Source organism: Monodelphis domestica, chromosome 1, assembly GCF_027887165.1.
Source record: "Monodelphis domestica isolate mMonDom1 chromosome 1, mMonDom1.pri, whole genome shotgun sequence".
In the NCBI taxonomy this organism is placed as follows: Eukaryota; Metazoa; Chordata; class Mammalia; order Didelphimorphia; family Didelphidae; genus Monodelphis; species Monodelphis domestica.
This window is the reverse complement of record NC_077227.1, coordinates 556,377,599-556,401,160: the sequence shown is the minus strand read 5'-3', so window position 1 is coordinate 556,401,160 and position 23,562 is coordinate 556,377,599. Positions and strand designations below refer to the sequence as shown.

Below are 23,562 nucleotides of genomic sequence, written 5' to 3'. Positions count from 1 at the left end.
AATAATGCTGGACACTGGGAATATATGCAAAAATAGAAAAATCCTTTCCCTTAAGGAACTCATGTTATTGCAAGGGAGACAACATGATTATACATGTGAACAGAGAATATATGCAAAAAAAATCTACAAGATAATTTTGGGAGGGAGAATACTAAAAGCTAGAAGGATCAGGAAAGGCTTCATTTAGAAGATGACTAGAAGGAAATAAGAGATTCTAAGAGGCAGAGGGGAGAAGGGAGTGCATTCCAGCCATGTTGTTCAACAACAACAACAACAACAAAAAGGCACACATATGGAAGTGTTATGTGAAGAATCACAAAAACAGTTTGGCTGAACCAAAGAGGGCTAGAAAATTATCTACAGTAAGATAAAAAATAATTTTAAGGGTCAAATTCTGAAGGACTTTAAATGTCAAACAGGAATTTCTATTTAACCCTAGAGACAATATAGAGCTATTTGAAGTTAAATGAATCTAGGAGTATCACAGCCAAACTTATACTTTAGAAATATTACAAAGACAATTGTGTGAAGAGGGGAGAATTGAGAGTGGAGAAATTTGAGGCAGAGAACAATTAGGTGGCTATTCTAAGAATATGTTTAATAATAACAAACAGCATGATCCTGCACTCAGGGAGCTGACATTTTGATAGCACTTTGTTTTCCAAAGTAGTTAACTTAAGCTATACTTCTTGATCTTCAAAACAACTGTGTAAAATAATTGAGGACAGATATTAAAATATTCACTTTTGAGATGAGGGGCCTGAGGTCCAAAGAAGTTAAGGGGTTTGACAAAGGTCATACAACTAATAAAGTTGAAGAATTGACAAGTGGAAATTAGCTCATCTAAATTCAAAATATGCAGTCAGTGCTTTCATTAAACCAAATGCCATGTTTGTCGAGTGTGGTATTACCCATATTTCTTAAATAAGAGGAAAGAGATTAAAAATCTATTTTAATTGAGACAATACCAATATTGATATTCTAAAACACTCAACTAGTCTTGAGAATAAGAGGGTGTGTTCTGTGAGAGTAAATCTCAATTCTAACTCCATTCAGAGTTTGTGACTCCATTAAGCTGATGATCAGATTGAAAATTAATACATTTTTTAAAACTCTCAGGCAGATAGTCCCCAAGTCAAGGGGTCACATTTGGTCTTCACTCTTTATGGTGTATGATGGATACCCACAAACATAATGTCAAATAGTATCCTAATCAAGAAAGATGACTCAAAATGGGACTAAATTATAGCACATGACTTTTTGAGAATGTATTTTCTAATTTTCTCAAGCCAAAAACTAGTCCAACTCTCAATAACTAGAAACATGTGCCTGTGCCTACCTCTTGAACAGTCTGTGAACCTCAGGTATAGATTTTTGCACCTACTCTTAAAGACTACTAAAAAGACTGATACTGATAAATTAGAAACTCATAGATTACAGTGTTAGAAGACATTTCGTAATTATCTAGTCCATACTTGTAGAAAATTATCTCTCCAACACTCTTAGCAAAAACAGTCATCCTGCCTTTGTTTGAATATCTTCAAGAGGGGAACCCTATTTTCTCACCAGTGTCGGTCCAATTATTTAGTTTTACAGACAAATGATGGACAATATTTAGGTCCACTTGGCTATTAAAAAGTATCAGTCACTTCTTCCCAGCTCTACATATTAGGAAGTTTTTCCTTGTATCAAGTGTAAACTTGCCTATTTACAAAATTCACTTCTTACTTCCATCTTTATCCTCTTGAAACAAGTCAAGCAGGTCCAATCCCCATATTTTAAGACAGAAATCATATACTTTACATCTTCTCTTCACCATTCTCATGAATCTTCTCTTCACCAATTTGTTCAGCCAATCTTTATCAGACACAAATCCAAAATTCCTCATACAATCCTAGTTTTAGCTACTCTTGCAACATTCTAGCTTTTTAATGTCCTTCCTTAAATGTAGTTTCCATAATTTAGTAAACTATTCCACATATGACCTAATAAAGACAGAGTAAGGATGAGATTATCCCCTCCTTACTCTTAGATGCAATGCCTAGCATTTCTTTACATTTGGGGCTGTCATCTTCATGCTACTATCTCACACAAATTAATCTTATAATTTATGAAATCTTTAGACTGATTTTTTCTTCCAGATGAGATTCTGACTATTCACAGCTTTCCAATTTTGTACTCATAAAGTTGATTTTTAGGAACTAAGACCATCCATTTATCCTATTAAATTCCATCTCATTTGATTAAACCTAATGTTTTATTCTTTAAAGGTTTTTGTTAATCCTTACTTTGCTATCCAGCTATTCTGTCCATTTTGTGTCATATGAAAATTTAATAAGGATGTCATTTATTCCATTATCATTGTTAAATATATTAAACTGAAAAGGATCAAACACAAATCACTTAGTTGCTCACCTAGAGACATCCTTTTCAAGCTAATATTGAACCACTGATGACTTTTCTTGGTGTACAGCCATTTTATAATTTCCAAAATACATTAGTATCTAGTCCATTTGGCAACTAAGTGGTGCAGTAGATAGAACTTCATGCCTAGAGTTAGAAAGATTTGTTTCGCTGAATTCAAATCTGTCCTCAGATAATTAAAAGCTATATGACCCTTGACAAATTGTTTAACTTTACTTGTCTCAATTTGCTCATCTATAAAATGGGATGGAGAAGTAAATGAGACCCCCAAATGGTGTCACAAAGAATCAGACAAGACTGCATGACAACAATAAAATATAGTGCATGTATCTTCATCTTTCTTTTCTATAAGAATAGCATGACTAGTAAATGTCTTGCTAAAGGCTGTATCTACAGTTTTGATCTATTAATTTAATAATGATAAAAATAAGGCTATTATGGCATGACTAGATCTTGATGAAACTAGGCTCATTATTTTGTGATCACTATTTCTTCTTCAAGATATTCACTATCATCTCTTTTAAAAGAGTTTCTAGGTTTTACCCATTGGTGAGATTTCTAGAAGCAAGGAGATAGTCCAAACTGAAATATATTCACTGGCTGTCCCCTATGCCTAGAATTTTCTCCTTTATCTCACCATCCTGACATCCTTGGCTACCTTCAAGCCTCAGCTAATGTCTCACCTTAAAAAAATATTTCTAAATCCTCTTTAATCTTGGGATATTCCACTGAGACTACTCCAAATTTTTTTGCTATATAAATCTTGTTTGTACATAATTCTTTGAATATTGGCTCCCTTATGGTAGTGTGACTTCCTTGAGAACAGTTTGTTGAGTTTTGTTTTGTTTTGTTTTGTTTCCCAAGAAAGAGAAAGAGGGAGTGTGTGTTTCACTGTATTCTAAAGACTCAGTTCAGTGCCTGGCACTGATATTTAATAAATGTTTCTTGGTTGATTGATATTCTCACATTCAGAATTTTTTCAGAATGCCCATCTACTCTACAGTGCTCATGATGAGAACCTTATTTTTAAATGATTATAGTACCCTTGTGCTAAAAGCATATATTTATGACTTGAAGGTTTTGTTTTTATCTTCTTTTTAGTTAGACTCTAAGAGCTTCACGTATTCTATTTAACTGGACAAGAATATTAATATGTTCAAAATTAATATGTAGCAATACTCTCCACTACAAAGCAAACTCAAGGCTGCTTTGTTCCCCTGTTGATTTTGAAACGTGAGAGACGTAGTAGGCCACTTATTACAGTAGGCAAGAATCCAATGGGGGAAACAATTAATAAAGAAGTTTATGGACTTCTATTTAAATGATCAGAGCTATGATCAGCCCAAACAGGAATATAATTTCACTTAGATGAGAATATGCAAGAGCCTTTCATTAGCTTAATGGAGACTCTTTAGTTGTTGACATTCATAGAATACTGTAGAATTACAAATTACTTCTCACAGCCTTCATTCAATTACAAAAAGTCTGCAGCAATGACAATGTGAGCAAGTGAATGTGTGGGTTTAATTTAGAGTTGCTTTATGGCAAAGAGGAGCTCTTAGTATGGAAACTCCCGCCATCAATAAAAAACAAGGCCACTCCTTTATAACTTAAAGTCATAGAGTTCCTGGGCAAGAGGTTATGACATACCACTTGTGTCAGAGGCCAGACTAAACCCAATTAGGAATTTCTGACACTAATCATGCACTTCTATCCACTGTGTAACCCTGTTTCTAAGTATTATTAGCATCATTTTGTAGAAGAAACTGAAGCTTATGAAGTAAAGGAAAAAGGGCACAGGACCTCCAACCCATATGATAAACACATCCTCCAGCTATGCTGCCCAGTTGCAAACATTTCAGCAGATAGCTGACCACAGGGTGTTTCAGGACTTTTGCAACATTTTGGGGAAATAACTAGCCATAAAGTGCTCTAGGGTTTAAACAATCATCCAGGTTAAGTAACATTATGAGGTATATATGTAGGGTCCCAACTCTGGGAGGACAAAACTCCTTTGCTGAGCTTTCCCCTAGCATGCTAGTGATAGCGTGCTAGTAATAAAGGCTTTCCCTTGCTTGAATTGCATTGTCTTCATGTGCTCCTTGGGTGGTCGGCAACTCGGACCCTAACATTTGGGGGCTCATCTGTGCGACCCCCTGAGGACCACTGTGACAAAGGAAGCTCTTTTTCCAGGTCCTGTGAAAATTCTCGATAGGTGAGACTGGGGAAGTGTGAATGGTTGTATGAATGTGTGTATAGGGGGATTTGGACTCTGGTTGAACATAAGGCTTAGTGGACAAGAGATCCCGTACCCCCAATGGTAGGGGTTGTCCTATGCCAAGCCCTCAGGGAAAAGTCCTAATCCTCACTTGTTTCTGAGTGTGGACCACCGAGTATCTGCATTTCCCATTTTTCTGCGAGGAACCAGATCAGGAAAGGTGGGAAGTGACTGCGGTGAGATGGGTGGGGAGAATTGTCCAGTGCCTTGAAATCTCATCCGGAACATGAGTGGGTTTGAGTCCCTCTGCCCCGACATTGTGTCGGGGGCACCAGACTTCAAGTCTCTGGTGGTCCAGGGTTCAAGTCTCTGAGACTGTGGTTTAAGTCCCTGACAAGGTAAGTCCCATAGTGGACGCACTAGGGCACAGATTAAGTGAATGGGCACTGTGCACTGTAGGCACAGGACAAGTAAAAGGGGGGAGTTGAAAGAGAATTCTTCATTTGTCTGTCTCTGTCTGTCTCGTTCTCTTTGTTATTGAGCCACAGAAAAATCCTCTGTTTGGCATTCTGCCTAACACTTCTCTGTCTTGTTCTCTTCCTCTTCTTTTTGCCCTTGATCCTTTCCTCCATCCCAGTCATAGGCCAGGGGAAGTCAGTCCCCCTGGACTTGGTCCTGAGCCATTTATCTGGACTTCAAAGCCGGTGCCCATAAATTGAGAATGAAGGTAAGGCGGGGAATGTAGTGCTGTTCCCCTACTTCCTCCACCTGCATCTCAACGGGGTAGGTTATAGGGGGAGGGGCTGTGCCTGCTCCAGCAGCAAGCTTCCAAGTAGGAAAGAGAATCTGAATAGGAGGGGATTTAAAAGTTCCTTCCTTGAGAACCCCAGCCAGCCTCAGGAATAGCCTATCTCCAACCCAATTGGCCAGATACTACAAGATCATTTTGTTAGAAATCACCATCAAGAAGAGGGACAGGTTAGATAGATCAGCACCTAGAGTTCAGAGACAGCTAAGGAACAAGAAAGTCATCTCAGCCAATCAGATGGCTTAGCTCATCACAGCTTCCCCAAGTATGCTGAAACTATTTTAATGAATTTTCTCCCTGCAAATATTTTTTCTTAAGAATGGATCCTAAAAACACTGATTTTTTTTCTCTCAAAGCATGCTTGTCACAGCTTTGTATGTTACTGTTTATGTTTGTCTTTGTCACAGTCTTGTCTTTATGTAAAAAGAAAGGGAGAGTTGCAAGCTTGAACTTTCCCCCTGTCAAAAATCCTCAACAGAGGACAAAAGCAAATACCTGTTCAATGATATTTCCCTCTTTTTTCCCTTGAATGGGCCCCCAAAGGAGCAAAAGAGAGAAATTCTGAGCATAAAAGGGAGATTTTTTTACTCCACAGTTAGCAATTTTCATTTAAAATTATTTCTCAACTTGGGAGGATTGCTAATGATTTTGATATGGTACAAATGTAATGTATTGTGGTTACTGTATGTCAGTTAAATGTGAAATGTTGCCAGATTTTATTGAGCACACACACACACACACACACACACACAAACTCATGGTTAGTGGTCTGTTTTGTTAGATCTTGAAATGCATAATGGTTTCAGTGGATTTTTGAGAATTGTCCAAATGTGATTGATAGCCAGCCTGACACAGAGAAGAAATGTTTAATTCTATCAGGACAGAAATTGTACTGGCTACTTTATAGATGTAAAAGTCATCCAGAAGAAACTGTTATGTTGTTGAGAAGAACTTATTCTAGGATTTAAAATTGGGAATCTTTCAAATCAGCTTTATTTTAATGTATGTGCTGTCAGAACTAGCAACAAGTAGTCATATGACACACAAAACGTTTTTAAAGTGGGTAATCTGGGCATAGGATTTAATAATACTAGTACTGAGCTAAATAGTCTTTTCTTTGACTAAGGTTATATGAATTACTTTAAAATGCATAGAAAGGAATTTGTGATCTAGAGATGAACATGTATTCAGATATAAATTATGTGTGCATTTGTACTATATTTGTTCCACCTAAAAAGGTTAAGGGCTTATGATATGCAAACTGTATGTCCTTAACAAGACAAATTTAACCAGCCCTGAAATCAAGAGGGCTTGTCATGAGGATTAAATACAGTATAATGCCTTTCCTCTACTTACAATAATGGTAAAGAAGAAAAGCCAGAAGAAATAATGAAGTAGTCCCAATAAGAGAAGACAATTAAATTGAAGTAGATAAAGCAGATCTATTCCTTCCTACATTCTTCTCAGGAAACAAACCTAGTCCCCTTCCCGCCAGGAGGTCAAGCAGGTTAGGCATGCCACAGAATGGACTATAATTAGCCAAAGGATGAGAATTAGGAGGGTCGGGAAACAAAAGGAACCTCAGGAATATCAAAGAGGTCAGGCTGGAATGCCAGGTAACATGTAACTAACTAGGGAGAAATGATTAAGTACATGTGAAAGTAACCAACATCTGAGAACAAACCTAAGGATTATCCACTCATCACTGACCTCACATAATTATATCTGTGATAAGGTTTTTTGATTATCAAATAAGAACCTGTATGTGAAAGGAAATAACTTTATGTCTTATAACCTATCTATATAAGTTAATAATTGAAATTTGGGGTATCTGGATTCATTTTATGAAGTGTTCCACTTCAATAAGAGTAATGAATAGAGATACTAACTGATACTATGAATTCAAGTATGAAATAGATGTCATTGGAATAATATTGATGGAATTTAATCAGTAATGTAGCAATATTTTGAGTTAAAAGAAAACTAAATTGGAGGTTCTATTCTACTTTGGACAAGTTTGAGAAGAGTACAGGTAAATGCTTTGCACTTCAGTTTGGTTACACTGAAACACTGCAAAAGGACTTTATCAGAGTTATTTGGAAGTTGTGGAGTTCAAACTGAAATCCATTGAGAGTGAATTATTATGAAGATGGATTTGATGCATTCAAACTTTTAAATCATAGTAAACTCACTGGTTAAAGAAGGATGGGACAAGGTTGCTAAGTAATAAAATCTAAATCAAGCCAGGCAGCCTTAGGATAAATTGCTCAGAAGCTATTAACCCCTTCCTTTCTCACAGGAAGGAGAAAGAAGTTCTTATAATTGTTCCACACTGATACTTAGGGACGGAAATAGGGACCTCAAAAGGTTGACAATCACTGTGTGATAGAACTTAAAGATGAGTACATTTTAATTATACATTTTGGGGGTTTTAAGGTGCTCCAGCAAGTAAACATTGTCAGCCCTGTCTGACCAAGATGCTTGCTTGAAGCTGTGGGATATTAATGCAAACATTCCATGTCCAGAGTGATAATATGAGTTGAGGGATATGTAATTGATAAGTTACCTCACACGAGTTTTGGGGATTTGTTGGTTGATATTTTGATTACATTTTTTGATCTGTATAAAGATATTTGTGGCTCATAGTAGCCAAAGAGTGGGATAGGATGTTAAAAATGACATATATGTGAAAAATGCTTGCTCTGAATTTTACAATTGTTATGGGAGTTGCTGCTAAAATATGTATTTTAAGTATTGTTTGGATGTAAACAAAAGCTCATTGTAAATCTATGCCACAGATTTTGTTCAATACTCAGTGGTTACCTCAGTTTACCAATTTGTACAATGAACTGAAATTTATAATGGATGAGCACTATGCTAAAGATAGTGTTTCAATGATGTAATCCCTTAAATCAGAATCCTTTTGGGTTACCGATTAGCAATTGAAGTGATACCAACAGTATGTTTGTTTGACTTAAGTTAGTCAGCGAAAGGGGGATGATGTGTTGGATTTGAATTTGGAAGAAAGGGACTTTGATCTAAAGTCCATAAAGCTTTAGTATGTGGGTTTGTAAAGGAAAAATGGAAATTGTGTTCTGCTTTTTAAGCAGAGGGGTTTGAAGGAAAAGAGAAAGAGAGAGAGAGAGAGAGAAGGTGGAAAAGAACAGATAGATGTTCTGTTCTCATAATTGGATCTTTAACTTAGGGATGATTTCTAGAATTGATGTATGTAGTTTTGGAAAATCACAAATAATTCTGGAATTTCTCTGAAAATTCCTTAGAGAGATTCCTGACTGATCTTGTCTTAGTTCCTTCAGATGGCCTAAGGTCAGGATTTGATGTGGTCCTGATTTGAGGTTACTGTAGAGCGAATGAGTTCAACATTCCTGTTCAGGTTTTATGACTAAATTGTGATAAATTAATTATTGCCAAAATATGCAAGAATAATTGCTATGTAGACTCATAGGCTTTAGGGAATCCTCAGAGAGGGAAAATGGTCAGAAAAGCTTGTTTGAGGGTATGGAGATTTGTTTCTGGACTGCTGATCAGCAGAATTTCTCTGAGCTGTAATGGGTGAGACTTGTCCTTAAAGAAAAAAGAAGGCTTCTGGGATCCAATGGCGACAAAGAGCTCTAAGGAAAGAGAAAGTCCTAGGATGGTTAGAGAAGGCAGCCCAAAGCTCACCTTGGACTAGACTTTCCTGACCATCTAGGCTGCTAATCCTTGAGTGAAACAATAATGGCAGTGACAGCCTTGCTTGGTACATGAAGCCACTCACTGTGTCCTTTGTGACATGAGGAGACATTTTCCCTTTTTGGGCCTTCTTCCTTCATGACAATCCCCATAATCAGCACATAATACAATTGGAAAATTAAAGTTTCCATTTCCCCAAACAACCTATTAGGTTAATAATTGAACATTCTCAAACTGTTAGGGAACATGCTTTGAGAAGTAGGTGAAGTTTAATCAAAGATGGCTTGTGTTTGCAGCCTTAATTTTACCACAGTTGAAATTTGGATCTTGAACTTGGAAATATAGCTCAAAGCTTTCTCGAATTTCCCCCAGAATCTGAGGTAAAGGAATACATCTGTAAAATGTTGTTACTACAGTGTTTATAGAGGTTATAGTTAATGTGTACTTTGCAAAAGGATATTCTTTAACAGAAACATCACATACCAACTCTGCTAACAACTCAGGAATCCCATTTCCTAAAGGGATCATCTATTCCTGTCAGAAGATGATTTCTGAAGAAGTCTGTTGGCTAAAAGATCCAAATGCAAATGTGTAATGCCAATTGCTATTGTACTAATTTTCCTTGTTTCTATCCCCCAGTCCTGGTTTCCCATCAGGGGAAGCAGTTGCTGGACATACCCTTCACATCTCCAAGCAGATTTCCAGCTACCTAGGACCCAGGCATTCACTGATGATATGTCCCTAAGGCCCTGTGCCCACAGTCTTTCCTTCCCTGCTATCTTAACCCCTTTTACTTTAGCTCTTAACTACATGACCATAACTATTTCTTTCCTTAAATTTTGGGTTTTCTTCTATGTTTTAAATCATGCATGCCCAGCTAGCTGGACATATAATTCTCTGATTCAGCTTGCGAAAGCAGTAGCCAAAGTGGGTCCCTCTAACTGTTGGGTCTGTATGAAGCACTCCCAAAGTGGAGAGAACCCCAGGCCTCTAGCCCAAGGTCTCAGTGCCTCTGAGGTATATTCAAGGCCTGAGGCTTTAAGGAGATTAGCAACCACTCCAATTTTGTCTACTCCCCTGTGGGGTATGTGGGCCTTGTATTTGTAACCTTGTCATCTCTCTAGTTGCTTCTAGGGTAAAAGCACTCATGGGAGTCACCCAGATGCCAGATGCCACCATAACCTTGGCAATCATCCCAGCCAGAAGCCCTGGATATTGCCTACAGTCAATACCCCTCTCTCCTAACATAGGCAGGGAATACTCTATGCCCATTCTCAGCTGTGAAGAAGTTACAGAAGACTGAGACCACTGTCCCTTTTCCCTTACATATTAGGAGAGGGGGGAGATGACATGGGCACTGTACCCCAAGAAACTCGGGCTGACTATTGTCAGGGAAATTCCTTTGCTCCCTTACATCCTTGTGACTCCTAGCAACAGTAAATACCTTCTCCCACCCGAAGGCGCCTAATGGTTGTTCTCATCCTCAAGTTTGACCCCCTGTGTAGCTAAAGACTCCATAGATTCAAAGGTCTTAATTGGAGAGGACTAGATCTATTCTCTGTGCTGCCCTTTGGGAGGAGTGTTGCTTCTACACAGACCATATTGGAGAGTCCCTGGCAGAACTTCAGAAGAACCTAAGTTCCTGCGACCTGGCTCTGTCCAAATCTCAGACGTGGTACCAGCAAGTTTTTCAGACATCCCTCTGGCTCACTACTTTGATCTCAACACTTGTAGGCCTGCTCCTAGTACGTCTCCTCCTCTTAACCTTTGGGCCCTGTACAGCAATATCTACCCATGGATACAGAAGAGGGTTCCCCCGTGATGAGGCCTTTCCCATGAGGATGATTCTTCATGGTGGTCCCTGAAAAAAGTGAGGAATGAAGTAAAGGAAAAAGGGCACAGGACCTCCAACCCATCTGATAAACACATCCTCCAGCTATGCTGCCCAGTTGCAAACATTTCAGCAGATAGCCGACCACAGGGTGTTTCAGGACTGTTGCAACATTTCAGAGAAATAACTAGCCATGAAGTGCTCTAGGGTTTAAACAATCATCCAGGTTAAGTAATATTATGAGGTATATATGTAGGGTCCCAACTCTGGGAGGACAGAACTTGAATTGCATTGTCTCCATGTGCTCCTTGGGTGGTTTGCAACTCAGACCCCAACACTTAGAGAGATGGAATTACTTTCCTTGGGTCAAACAGCTATTAAGTAGTGGAACTTAAAATCATACTAGGGTCTCTGAAATCAAGTCTAGTGCTCTTTCCAATACAACAGAAAAGAAAGTGATTTCTGATTTCACTATTTTGTCTCCCAAAAGGCCAATTTAGACCCCCCAAAATAAAACTTCCTAACAATTAAAACTGCCCAGAAGTAGAAAGGGCTGTTTTTGGAAGGAAGGAGTTTTTCCTCAGTGAAGGCCTTTTAGCAGAGTTAGAGAAGAGGGGCACTTGTGAATGTTTATACACACAGTAAGCAATTAACAAATTATTTTATGACAATTGCAAAATACCATTTCCTGACATTTTGCATTCCATGATCTCTTTCTTTCTCCCTCTCTTCCCCACTTCCAAAGATAGCATGAAATATGGTATTAGTTATATATAGCTAATATATATATATATATATACATATATATATATATATTTCCCATTTTTACAACAGAAAGAGAATGCTCCCTAAAAAACATATTTCCTATCTTTGCTCAGTCCCCAAAATATGAATTCCATCCAGGCCCATTCTTCCTCTCTACCAATCTTATTAATAGTAATTAGAGCTGAGAAGAGATACTGATAGACAATCAACTGCTGAGGAAGAGAAATGCCAAGACACACATATATGCTAACTTTCCCAAATGAAAATTGTGTGCTCACCAGGGTGAAAAGAAAGCTTCACTGAAGCCTGTATTTTTTTAAAAAAAGAAAAAAAACTTCAGTTCAATGGTGAGTAAATGGAGTTAGGAAAAAACAAGAATTTAAGTAACAAAACTGTAATTTTTTAAAAAATTGTAAGTAGTCATTTTTCTAAGAGAAAAAGGACAAAGATCACATAATGGAAACCTTTTATGCAAATTGAATTCTGAAATATTTCAAATTGTGGCCTGGCATAGATCTTAGATAAGCCATTTAATATCCCTACCATCAATTTCCTGTAAAATGAAGGGTCTTCGAGGCCTTTCCCAGTTGCACTTCTATGATCCCACAATCAGCCTTCCAGGCTCTTTATCTTACTTGCTTCAGGGTCCAGCTCAGATGTCATCTCTTCCATTAAGCCTTCTCTTCTTTTTCTCCCCAGTTATTGGTATTCTTTCTCTCCTTAAATCTTCCAACAATATTTTATCTGCCTTTCCAATGTTGTTCCACTGCCTTTCCAATGTTGTTCCATTGTCTTATATAGATAGATATCATAAAAAAATACTCATTGTTTTACAGTTGGAAGATCCATCAGAATTCAATGAAATCCTTTCCTTTTCCCTAGTTTCATTAATGAATAATAACAGTAGTAATAGAAGAGATAAGAAATTACTTTCTCAAAATCACATGAGAAGTTATTGGTAAGGGATTTGAAACTAATTCCTCTTAATCCAAAGTTCTTCTTTACTCTTTATCACAATGGTCTGATCTTAAATCTTTATATCCCCTACATGCCTTGTATAGGTATTTGTTTATTTGTTGTTGCTATTAAATTTATTATAATAAATAAAGAAATCAGTTAGTTACATCTCTCCTGTTAAGGACATGCTTATATTTGCATCTCTAAAATTTAGCATAATGCCTGACACACAGTAAGCAATTAACAAATTAATTTATGACAATTTTAAATTATCATTTCCTGATATTTTGCATTCCATGATCTCTTTCTTTCTCCTTCCCTTCCCCACTTCCCAAAGATAGCAGGTAACATGGTATTAGTTACACATAGCTAATAAATCCTTAAAGTTTAGAATTCATTTGAGAAAATCAATAAGAATTTAATAACTTATTAGTAACTGAGTATGTGAAGGGATCTATGTCCTATACATAGCACCAAGTACTGTCTCTGAATCATAGAATCCTCTACTCTCAAAAAGCTTTTATATCAATGGTATATGAGATGCTCACAAATGAATAAAATACAAATTAGACCTTCAGTCCACAGAAAAAAAAATCAAAAGAAATGCTATGGGATATTTGTAAAGATCACTTGTAGCTGAAATAATCTGAGAAGCTGCATGGAGAACATAGAGCCTCAGTACTTTATCAGCATTGACAACTTTCCCATAGACATCACATTTGTAGTAACAGATTGATTTTAATCTGAAAGTTTTTAAGCTTTCAATTTTACAATCAGAGATTTTTTGGTATAATATTTTAGTTGGGCCATACTTAATCATCATAGCAAAATGGAGCATACTGCTCCATTGGAAAGAGGGAAAGAAAATATTAATTTGTAGCCTTCCTATAAAGAAACATTTCTTTCTTCACCTTTGCTGAAATATCACCAGAATAGAATCTTTGTTGGGTTGTGGATGAATTGGGGGGATGGGAAGCAGTATGATGTAGTGAATGAACAGTGCTAAATTTGTAGTTAGAGGATCTTGGTTCAAATACTGCCACTGATGTTTACTATCTATGTACAGCCTTGACCTCCTTTAATATCTTTGGAAGTCAAAAGAGTAAGTCATATGAGATGACACTGAAGTTTCCTTCCAGCTCAAAAACCATAATCCTATAATAGCATTTTGGATGATACTTGGAGACAGGGACTCATGTTGGTGGAAGTCCAGACTGAAAAGGGTACCACAATGTAGGGTTTGTGGGCATATCTCCAAAGTGTCCTTTCTGGGAAAGTGATTTGATCAAATGGTTATAGGTGTTTCTGCATTATTTAATAGATTGTGCGCTCCATGAGGCAAGGACTACATTTCATTTTCTCTTTGAATATCTCTCAGTGTCTATGACAATGCTCTGCAGTCACTCCACCTAAATCTCATTTTCTTATCCTTAAAATAGAGATAATAATTTATTTATCTCATAGAGCTGTTGTGAGAATCAAATGATAAAATATATGTAGAGAGCTTTTCAGGTCTTATAGGGCAATGTAATTATCAGCTATGTTGATCTTATCCCTCTATTATTTTTTTTATTCATGATTATTATGGAGTTGTTATATTTTTAAACAACTATGTTTATACAAATTCTACTCTATTTAGGAGACCTTTGTTCTTGGTCTTCCCACTAGTGTTCACCACCCTTACCCCAGCAGAAAGTAATCCTGAATGTCTTTTTATGATAATCTTGCTTTTGAGAGACTCTGAAGTGTGACACTTGTCCTCATTCTCTCCATATTTTTATGCATGTGTTTTTATAACTCTGTAAACTGTTTTACATCAAGTTTGTTCTTACTTGCCACATACCGTTTTGTATTTAGCACAAAGATCTATACTAAGTAATCATTGGTTGAATTACACAACACTGCTTTGTTTTTTTAAAAGGTCTTCCACAAGGAGCTCTCTGGTGAACTCAAATTTTAAAATGAAATCAGGAACACAAATAAAGGTGCAATTCACATCTATAAGCCTGCTTTCAGAAAGGCTGAAGGCTCTGAGAGTTATAAACTCTTCTTAAAGGCAATCAAAATTACTTCTTAAAGCTATGTTGGAGCAGGAAGAAGAAGAAAAAAAAAACAGTGGCAAAGCCTGCCTTTGGGACAGATGGGTCATATCAATGTATGATAGGAAGAAAATGATTTCAATTTCTATTTACTTTTTGTCTTCTCTGACAAGACAGATGACCACTGAAATGTAGAAGGCAAAGAAAATATGATTAGGAGGGAAATTATGCTTAGAATTGGTGATAACTTTTTCAAAAAAAAAATATAATATATGTCATTTTTAAGACAAGCTAACCCAAGCAGGACTGGTGTATCCTGTCACTCAGTCTTTACATCAAGTTAACTCACATACCCATTATGATAAAATAAATCTGAATAAGCTAAAGAGAACACAGGCCATTCTGTGTGTTCACTCCTCTGCTCTGCCCATGCTGCTTTCTGCCTTAAAACAGCTTATAGAGACAAGTTTCAGATCCCACCCTAATTAGCTGCCACTCTAATATCAAATTTTGTTTCCAGAAAAAATAGGTCCAGAGACAAGAAAACCTTGAAGGATTTCATCACAGGAGTAGAGTACTCATAATTACATATATAGTGGTCAAAAAAAGTAAATTCAGTGAATGTTTTTGTTCATGCTGTCTTGCTCTATAGGATTTTAGCTATTCTACCTCCTCTAGGAGCTATAAAATATATTACATTGGGGATACAAAGAAAAATATAATTTTGATATTTAGAAATGTAAGAGGTATTTATCTTTTCCCAGAGTTGAACCCTAACCAGTGTGACTAAGATGTTTTATGCTTTAAACGTTTTATCAGATGAGAATCATTTTGGGATTACAAAATGAATCAAAGTTGTAAAATAGGCAAGAACAATTATTAGATATCTCTATTGAATTAATAAATCAACGAATGGCCTAAATTCCATGTAGACAACCTCATTAACCAATTTAGAAAGGAATGAAATACTTTGGACTATTAAATGAAACCAGACCAAAAACTCTTATTGGGATTGGCACTTTTAAGATGAAAGAACTATATTAAGTATATTATTGGATTTGTTCTGTACAAAACCTTGCATAATAGGTGCTATTTTTCTCATTTATTAGAAGAGGAAAACTGAGTCTAAGAGAGGTTATAGTGACTTTCCAAGAGCCATACATGTTGGATCAGAGGCAGAATTTGAACCCAGAATTTCCTGACTCCAATATTCTATCTACTATATTGATTAGCTGCTTTTAAGAATTGTAATCAAATAAATTAGTTTTCTTTCGGGACTTCGAAAAGCAGTTTATCTGAACTTCTTTACTCTTTTTGCTACACTTTTGCATCACCATTCATTATGCATGTGACTTTTCCTCTATTACATTATAATCAACTTGAAGGCAATGCCTATGTGGTACTTTTACATGTCTTCACCGTATCCTTTCACGAATCTGCTATGGTGGTTCCACCCACCATACTCGAGATTTTCCTTTTGACATTACAGTGCTTAGACTTGGAATCCTATCTATCGTCCTTTACTCTAGAAGTGCAATAAAATTTAAAGTCATGATTTCCTTCAAAAATAGCACAACTTTAAACTATTAATGCTTGGATCTATTAAAACTTAAAATTTCTTGCAGACTTTTAGGACACCTCATGTACTCTCATAAAGAGGAGAGGGCAGAGAAAGCATATATAAAATGTCTGCTACAGGACAGGCACAGAGATAGGGACTTTACAGATATCTCATTTGATTCTCACAATAACCATATGGAAAAGGTGATATTTTGATCCCTATTTTATACTGGAGGAAATTGAGGCAGATAGAAGTTGAGCAACTTGTCCAGGGTCACCCAGAAAGCACATGACTGAGGTAGGATTTTAACTCAGATTTTTAGTGACTCAGAGCAGGGTATTTTGCTATCCCTATAGGCAGCTTGTGTATGACTTATACAATGCCAGACAGCTAGGCGGCTCAGTGGACAGAGTAGTAGGACCTGAGCAGGGAGAAATTAGGTTTAAATCTGGGCTTTTTACCCCATTTCCCTAGCCCTTGCCCTTCTGTTTTAGAGTTGCAATTAGGACAGAAGGTGAAGGTTTAAAAAAAAAAAGATTTATACAATACATTCTTCACAGTATCTGTGTAAATGAGAGAGTGTAATATCTTCCTCACTGTATAATTAGAAAACGAGCCTCAGAGAGGATCTTGCCTAGCATCACACATACTGTGTCACAGCCAGGCTTGAATCCAATTCCCTTTACTCCAAAAACAATGTTCTGTCCACTATCACTGTCCATCTCCCTACAAAAGCCCTTTGTCTTATTCCTCTCTCTATAGGTCTACTGAATTTAGTCCAATTCCTTGCTATGTAAGCCTACTGAAAAATAAAAAGCCATTCCATGTCTCTTCCCATGTTCTAATGTCTTCTGCAGCAGTTTCCTTTGTGAGGACCATAGCTATCTGAAGAAGGTCCAACCACTTTCTGACAAAAAGATTCTAACTGCAGTGGTGGTCTGTATATTGAAGCAATATCACAATCACAAATTCTAGTTTAAATAGGAAAAATATTTTATTTCACTTGCATAAACTTTCCTTTCAATTAAAGACTGTAGATGGCACCCCTTTATGACTTGGGAGACAATCTTCAAGAGGTTATTTTTCCAAAAAATTCCTGTTTCACTGGTCTGGGGAATGACATGGTCATATCTGAACATATAGAACATTATTTTAACAGTGTCACAGTGTGAAGAGCAAACTAGAATAGGAAAAGACATCAAGACAGAAAAACCACTTGAGAAGCAATTGCATTAATCCAGGCAAAAGATGAGGAGTGTCTGAATTAAGGTGGTAGCTGGATTGCTAGAGACAAGGGATCAATATAAGTGATATTATGGAAATAGAAATGCCCAAATTTGGCGACTGATTGGATACGGAGAAGTAAGCGAGAGTGAAGAGTGGAGGGTAATACTAAGGTTACAAACCTGGGAGCCTGGAAAAATGACTATGTTTTTGATAGTCAGTGATCATAGAACCTTGATGCCATAGGTGATGTATATAAATATATATATATATATACATATATATATATGTGTGTGTGTGTGTATGCATGTGTGTTTATGTATATTGATATGTGCATATTATTGTAAAGAAAGAATATAAAGAACAATGTCCTCAGAATTACAAGCCTAACAACATTAGGAATTCAGTCTAATATTTCATATTTCCAGAGCCTTGTACTTGGTAAATTTCCAAATAAAAATTTATTGCTGCCCATAATGATGGTTATCAAATAAAAGAATTGTCCTATTTCATATAATATTGTATTTGACTTCAGATATGTGACATTTAGACTACCTTTTGACATATTCACTAAAAAAGCAGCTTTGTTTATGACTCTTAGTTGTATCTTGTGTTTTAAATGTTCAATTTAAATAATCATGACAAAAATTAGTTTGAATTGCAAGTTAATTGCTTTGCTATCATTCTTCCTCATGACAAGGCTAACAGAAAGAAAGGCAGAAATAGAAGGCACAAAAGTCAATTAGAGATATTTTCATTTTCTGTTGTGTTTAATTTCACATATTTAAAAAAATCAAATTTATACAATATTTTATAAGTGCAATTTGTGCAAAATCATATTTAATAAGGGAAGCAATAAAAATAATCTGGATTTTCTTGGTAACCAAACACAATTCCCAAGTGATTTTTAACCATATGTTGATCTTCTACATGAAGTTCACACTAACCTTCCATCCTAAAGACTTTGTACTTGAAGTAGTTTTCCCAGAAGTTATGATAGGCGGGCATTGCTCCATTCATATTCATGTATGTAGAATCTCCTTTGAACCTACTAACTATATACTTTCAGGTTGCTATGGACCTCAGATATATGACCATCATCTTGTACTTGCTTTATGAATCAAGTATTATTTTATGCCTCACTCATTGAGGTACAGGCTTTACCAAAAAAAAGTGTATATATATATACTGAACAGAGTGGTGATTTGTAATCAAAAGGTTTTGTTGTTCTTTATGCATACATACACACTTGAATACATAGAGACACTGAACAAAATACATAACTGGTAGCCCATTCCATTAAGAAAGTGACTTGCATAACTCAAGAAGGTTTCCTGTTTTCCCTATCAGAAGATCGGCCAGACAATTGAAAATGGAATAAAATATGTGGAGAGAAAATAGTACTAAAGTAATGTATGGCAGCTAATGGTAATCATGCCAGGATATTATCTTATTTTTTTCACACATTCCCCAAACATGTTCAGCAATAATGCCAGATATAGCCTAATAGGTGACAGGTGATAACTGCATTTTGCTTGCAGTTCTTTGAAGATTCTCTGGCATCTTGTAATAGACTTAACAAGTGATATTGACTTGAATAATCAAAGCAATTTTTATATAAAAATTAGTGCCTTTAATCATCAAATAAATATACTTGCAAGAATCTATATGAATCTTACAAATTTGTAAGAAAGATCCTCAATGTCAGAATACAAAGAAAGGGGTTAATTGTGTCTATTTTTATTGAATTCTTCAATTTCTAGGTGCTACTTTTTTTAATTGGCTAACAAAAGAAAAGAGAATTCTTCAAACCCACATCATGTACCCAAGATGTATCATTAGGAAGTCTTACTTCATAATACCCACTGATTCCTTTCAAGGCATCCCCTCTAAATGAAATATATCTGTTGTTTTGTTTGCTTGCTTTGTTTATCCTGTATCAATCAATCAACAAAATTTATTATGCATTTACTATGCATAAGGCACTGAACTAGCCACAGGGGATACAAAAACAAAAATTGGTCTCAGTCTTGTAGGAGTTAATATTCAATGAATAATGTTCTACATTCTATTCCATACTTTAGAGGAGCTTTATAAAGTAGAATGTGTCTCTTATAAGTGTTCTGCCAAGCATAATATCATAGTGAATAGAGGACCAAACTGGAATTCCTGGGCTCAAATGCTGACTCTAACTGATACTAGCTGTGTAACCATGGCCAAGCCATTTAATATTTCACTATCTCCCCACAACTACCTAAGACTATAAGTTATAGGTGAGTTGAGAATCTGCAAAATTGGAGGGAGATTCCATACTAGGAGTTTCTCTATGTGTGAAATACTGGGTCCAGTACACCCCATCCTCAAAACAAAGTAGGCTGCCAGAATGAAAATAATTTTGACAGGTGACTTCCAGATAGAGGGCACAAAAACATATTATCAACAGATAGAAAGACCAAATTTAATTATTCTTGAAATCATAGTGGCCTCCCCAAGTCTATATAACTGATGTGTCATCTGTCAGAACTTCTCCACTTTCCTAATTCAGACATCTCTTTACAGCACACTGATTTTTTTTGTTACCTATCACCTAATGTGTGATGAATTTCCATTTTCTGAAAACATGCAAATGATACTCTCAAAGTCTTGTCTCTATAGTTTTTTTTTCATTCATTTGCATGACCATAATGCCCTTCCCTTCTCTTCCCTTTCATTCCATCTTATCTTCATCACCAGTGGCACTAAATATTACTGTTTAATATTTAAGGGACCTTAAAGTTGGGAAGGGTCCCTTGTTCAGAAGTGCCAGATATATGACTGGCAGTTGATGTGTAGCCCTTACCATTCTCAAGTGCAACCTGAACCAGATTAAAATGTAATTGGGAATTACCTAAAAAAATAATAATAATTCTGTACAATAAAACATAGATAACACTCCATTTTAAAACTAAGTCCTTATGCAGCCTGATCTTTATGTGTGGATTACTGGCTCCTTTTTGAATTTAAATTTGATACCATTGCACCCTACCCCAGATCATCCATGAACAAGAAATTCCTCTAGAATTTACCCAGCTGACAATGTGTCATTCAGTTTCTGCTTAAAAGGGTGTAGTGATATGTTGAGAAGTGATTTTGCTTTCCAAGGGATTTGCTTTTGTACAAATTTATCAGAAAGTTAATTTCTTATATAAAGCCTAAATATACCTCTTTGCACTAGCACTCATTGCTTCTACTTGTGCCTTCTGAGGACAGGTGATTAAATCAATTCGTTTTTCAACACTTAGTCCATTTATCTACTTAAAGAAAGCTATTATTCCCATCCCCTTCAGATTTTCTCTAATTCAACAAAAAAAATCATCAATTCCTTCAACCAGTCATGTATCTTATTATCCAAGCCTTTCATCATCCTCATCTTTTTCAGGTTAATTTCCAGCTTCTCTATATTCTTCTTATAATGCAGCAAACAAAATTCAACATACTCCCAATATACTCTATATAATATTGATTACAAGGAATGGATCTTGTAACCTAGTCCAATGAGAAAATTGTGACACAAGAAAGTAAATGATATACCCAAAGGCACACAGGAAATAAATGACAAAGCCAGTATTAATTGTTGTCTTCACTGTGCAAAAACACAGATGATAGGCAATTCACCATTTTCCTCCTCATCACAATCGATTCTCCTTGTATCTTAAGGATTTCATTCTTGAGAGTTTCTCATTACTCTTGTAAAAATATTCTCTAGAGAACATCAATTGTTCAAATATTATGCATTCTTTCCCTGAAAACTTTGGAATCTGCTCTTCCAAAATCAAGGTTTCATGTTAAACTATTCCTGAGTTTCCTTGCTTTCTTCACCACAATCTCTATGATGGAGTGATCACTATACTGTGAGGTTGCCATAATTTCTACTACAATAATCAATTTTAATTGGTTAGAAATAGGTCTAGAATCATAGCCCCTTTTCCTTTCCTTCATATTTTGAAGGTTAAATTATCATCACATAAATCAAATATTTATTGACTTCTGCTCATGTCAGAGAGAGGCACTGAGCAGATGGCACCAGGTATATGAAGTCTTTCTTATTATTATATCAAGCCTTCATGTGAGATTGTTTTGTGGAATTTGAATTCTCCATCCAATTCCTCCTTCTGTGCAGGTGATCTGTAGTACACCCAAATATCAAGATAACTTCTATTTCCCCCTCATTGATCCATCTCCAAAATTTCTTCACCATGTTCCCTTTCTAGTTACTTTAATTCTTCAAAATACTAAAATATAAGGAATAGCAAATACTCAAAAATAAACTACCATTCTGTTTCATTCCTTACATTTTATTCATTTATAATTCAAACAAGTTTTAATAACAAAAATAATAATTAGTAGTGTGATAGTAGTCATTATAATCATAACTTTCTTTCATCATATTGGTGATTGAACACAGTTCTAAATAGATTATAAAACCTTAGAATATGATGGTTATTCTTTTGTTGTTCTCCTTTAGTTAACCTCAGTCTGAGTGAGACATTAATGCACTTTTCATCTCACCTGGGAATTGTTTCATTAACTACTACATGATGATATATATATATATATATATATATATAAAATAGAGTGACTTCCATTGGTTAATTTTTAAAAATAATTTGCTATTATAATCCTAATATAAAAGATCCCAGTCTCCATTTTTTCAGGGACTTACTAAGACTACTTCTTAAGGTTTAAAAAAATATCTCACGGTTGTAGGGACTAGAACTATAGACTTCAATCTCACCAAAATGAAACCTCTGTTAAATAGTTTGATCTTCTATGCTGAAAAAAGGCTAAAGCCCTCTCTGTGCCTGATATATGAAGAATGAATTGGCAAGTGATTCAAGCTGCCTGAACAGAATGTTTCAATAAGCATGGTGCTATAATAAAAAGACTGCCTGATTCATAAACTCAAGGTAAGATTGTAGGAAAACAAGGGTGGTAAGGAATAAATGCCAGAATATTTCTATAGCTAGAAACCTCATGCAATCCTCTGGTTAACATCATCGGGAATCAAGTTATTTTTGCCTTAGTCTGAACAGAACCAAAACAAAAACAAAAACAAAAACACTAAAGCTGTGAAATGAATAAAAACTGAACTGCTTTGCGAAGACCTTCTGGTCTTAGACCAAGAGCTTTACATTTTCTTTTTACCAAACCTTCATTAATTAAAAAAAATCTTATAAGAATTCATGGGTCCTCCCCTAATTCTGCCATGGGCAAAATACCCAACAGGCTGAGAGTCTTCTTCAATTTCTCTCAATATTATGAGAATAACATCTAAGGACCTAGGCAGACTATTGGTTATCCTTTGGTCTTACCATATGAGCAATCTATATTCTTTAAGAGACACACAAGATCTGTAGGCAAGGATGGGCTCCTTGAAGGCTAGAATGGTTTTGTTTTTGTTCATCAATTCCTAGTCTAGTGTATAATGGATTTAGAGTGGAGAAAGACATTAGATGTCATGCCTCAATTTATGGATGAGGAAACAGGCTAAGGGAAACTTAAGTGCTTTATCCAGTATGGCATAGCCACTATCTAAGGAAAGATCTGAACCCAGGTTTCCCAGACTTTAAATCTAGTGTTCTACTTACTATATCATGATCACTAAGTACTTAATTCATTCTTGGGGACTAGATCTGTTTATTTGTGGAAATATCCATTTTTTGAGAACTCAAGCTGTTTGAGTATTTGAGCCATACATATAACAATTATGTAATTACATCTTTCATAATAAATTCATCTAATAGCCCCAAAATAAGGTTAAAACTGTCAGGTGGCAGCTACATAGTACAGACAACAGAGGGCTGTCCTTGGAGTCAAGAAAAGCCTTCAGAGTGGTTATAAGTATTAAATGAGAAAATATTTGCAAAGTGCTTTGCAAACCTTAAAGTATCATATAAATATTAGCTATTATTACTAAAACCAACATTAAAATATACACATATAGGGCATGTACTTTAACATTGGTTTACAGCATTATAAATGTATATATAAACACATAGATAG

At 35.8% G+C, this 23,562-nt stretch overlaps 1 protein-coding gene across 3 annotated transcripts in view; it reads right to left on the bottom strand.

Moving 5' to 3' along the window:
• DLGAP2 (DLG associated protein 2) overlaps positions 1-23,562 on the bottom strand; it is a 1,318,656-nt gene that overhangs the window by 996,013 nt on the left and 299,081 nt on the right. The window lies entirely within an intron of this gene.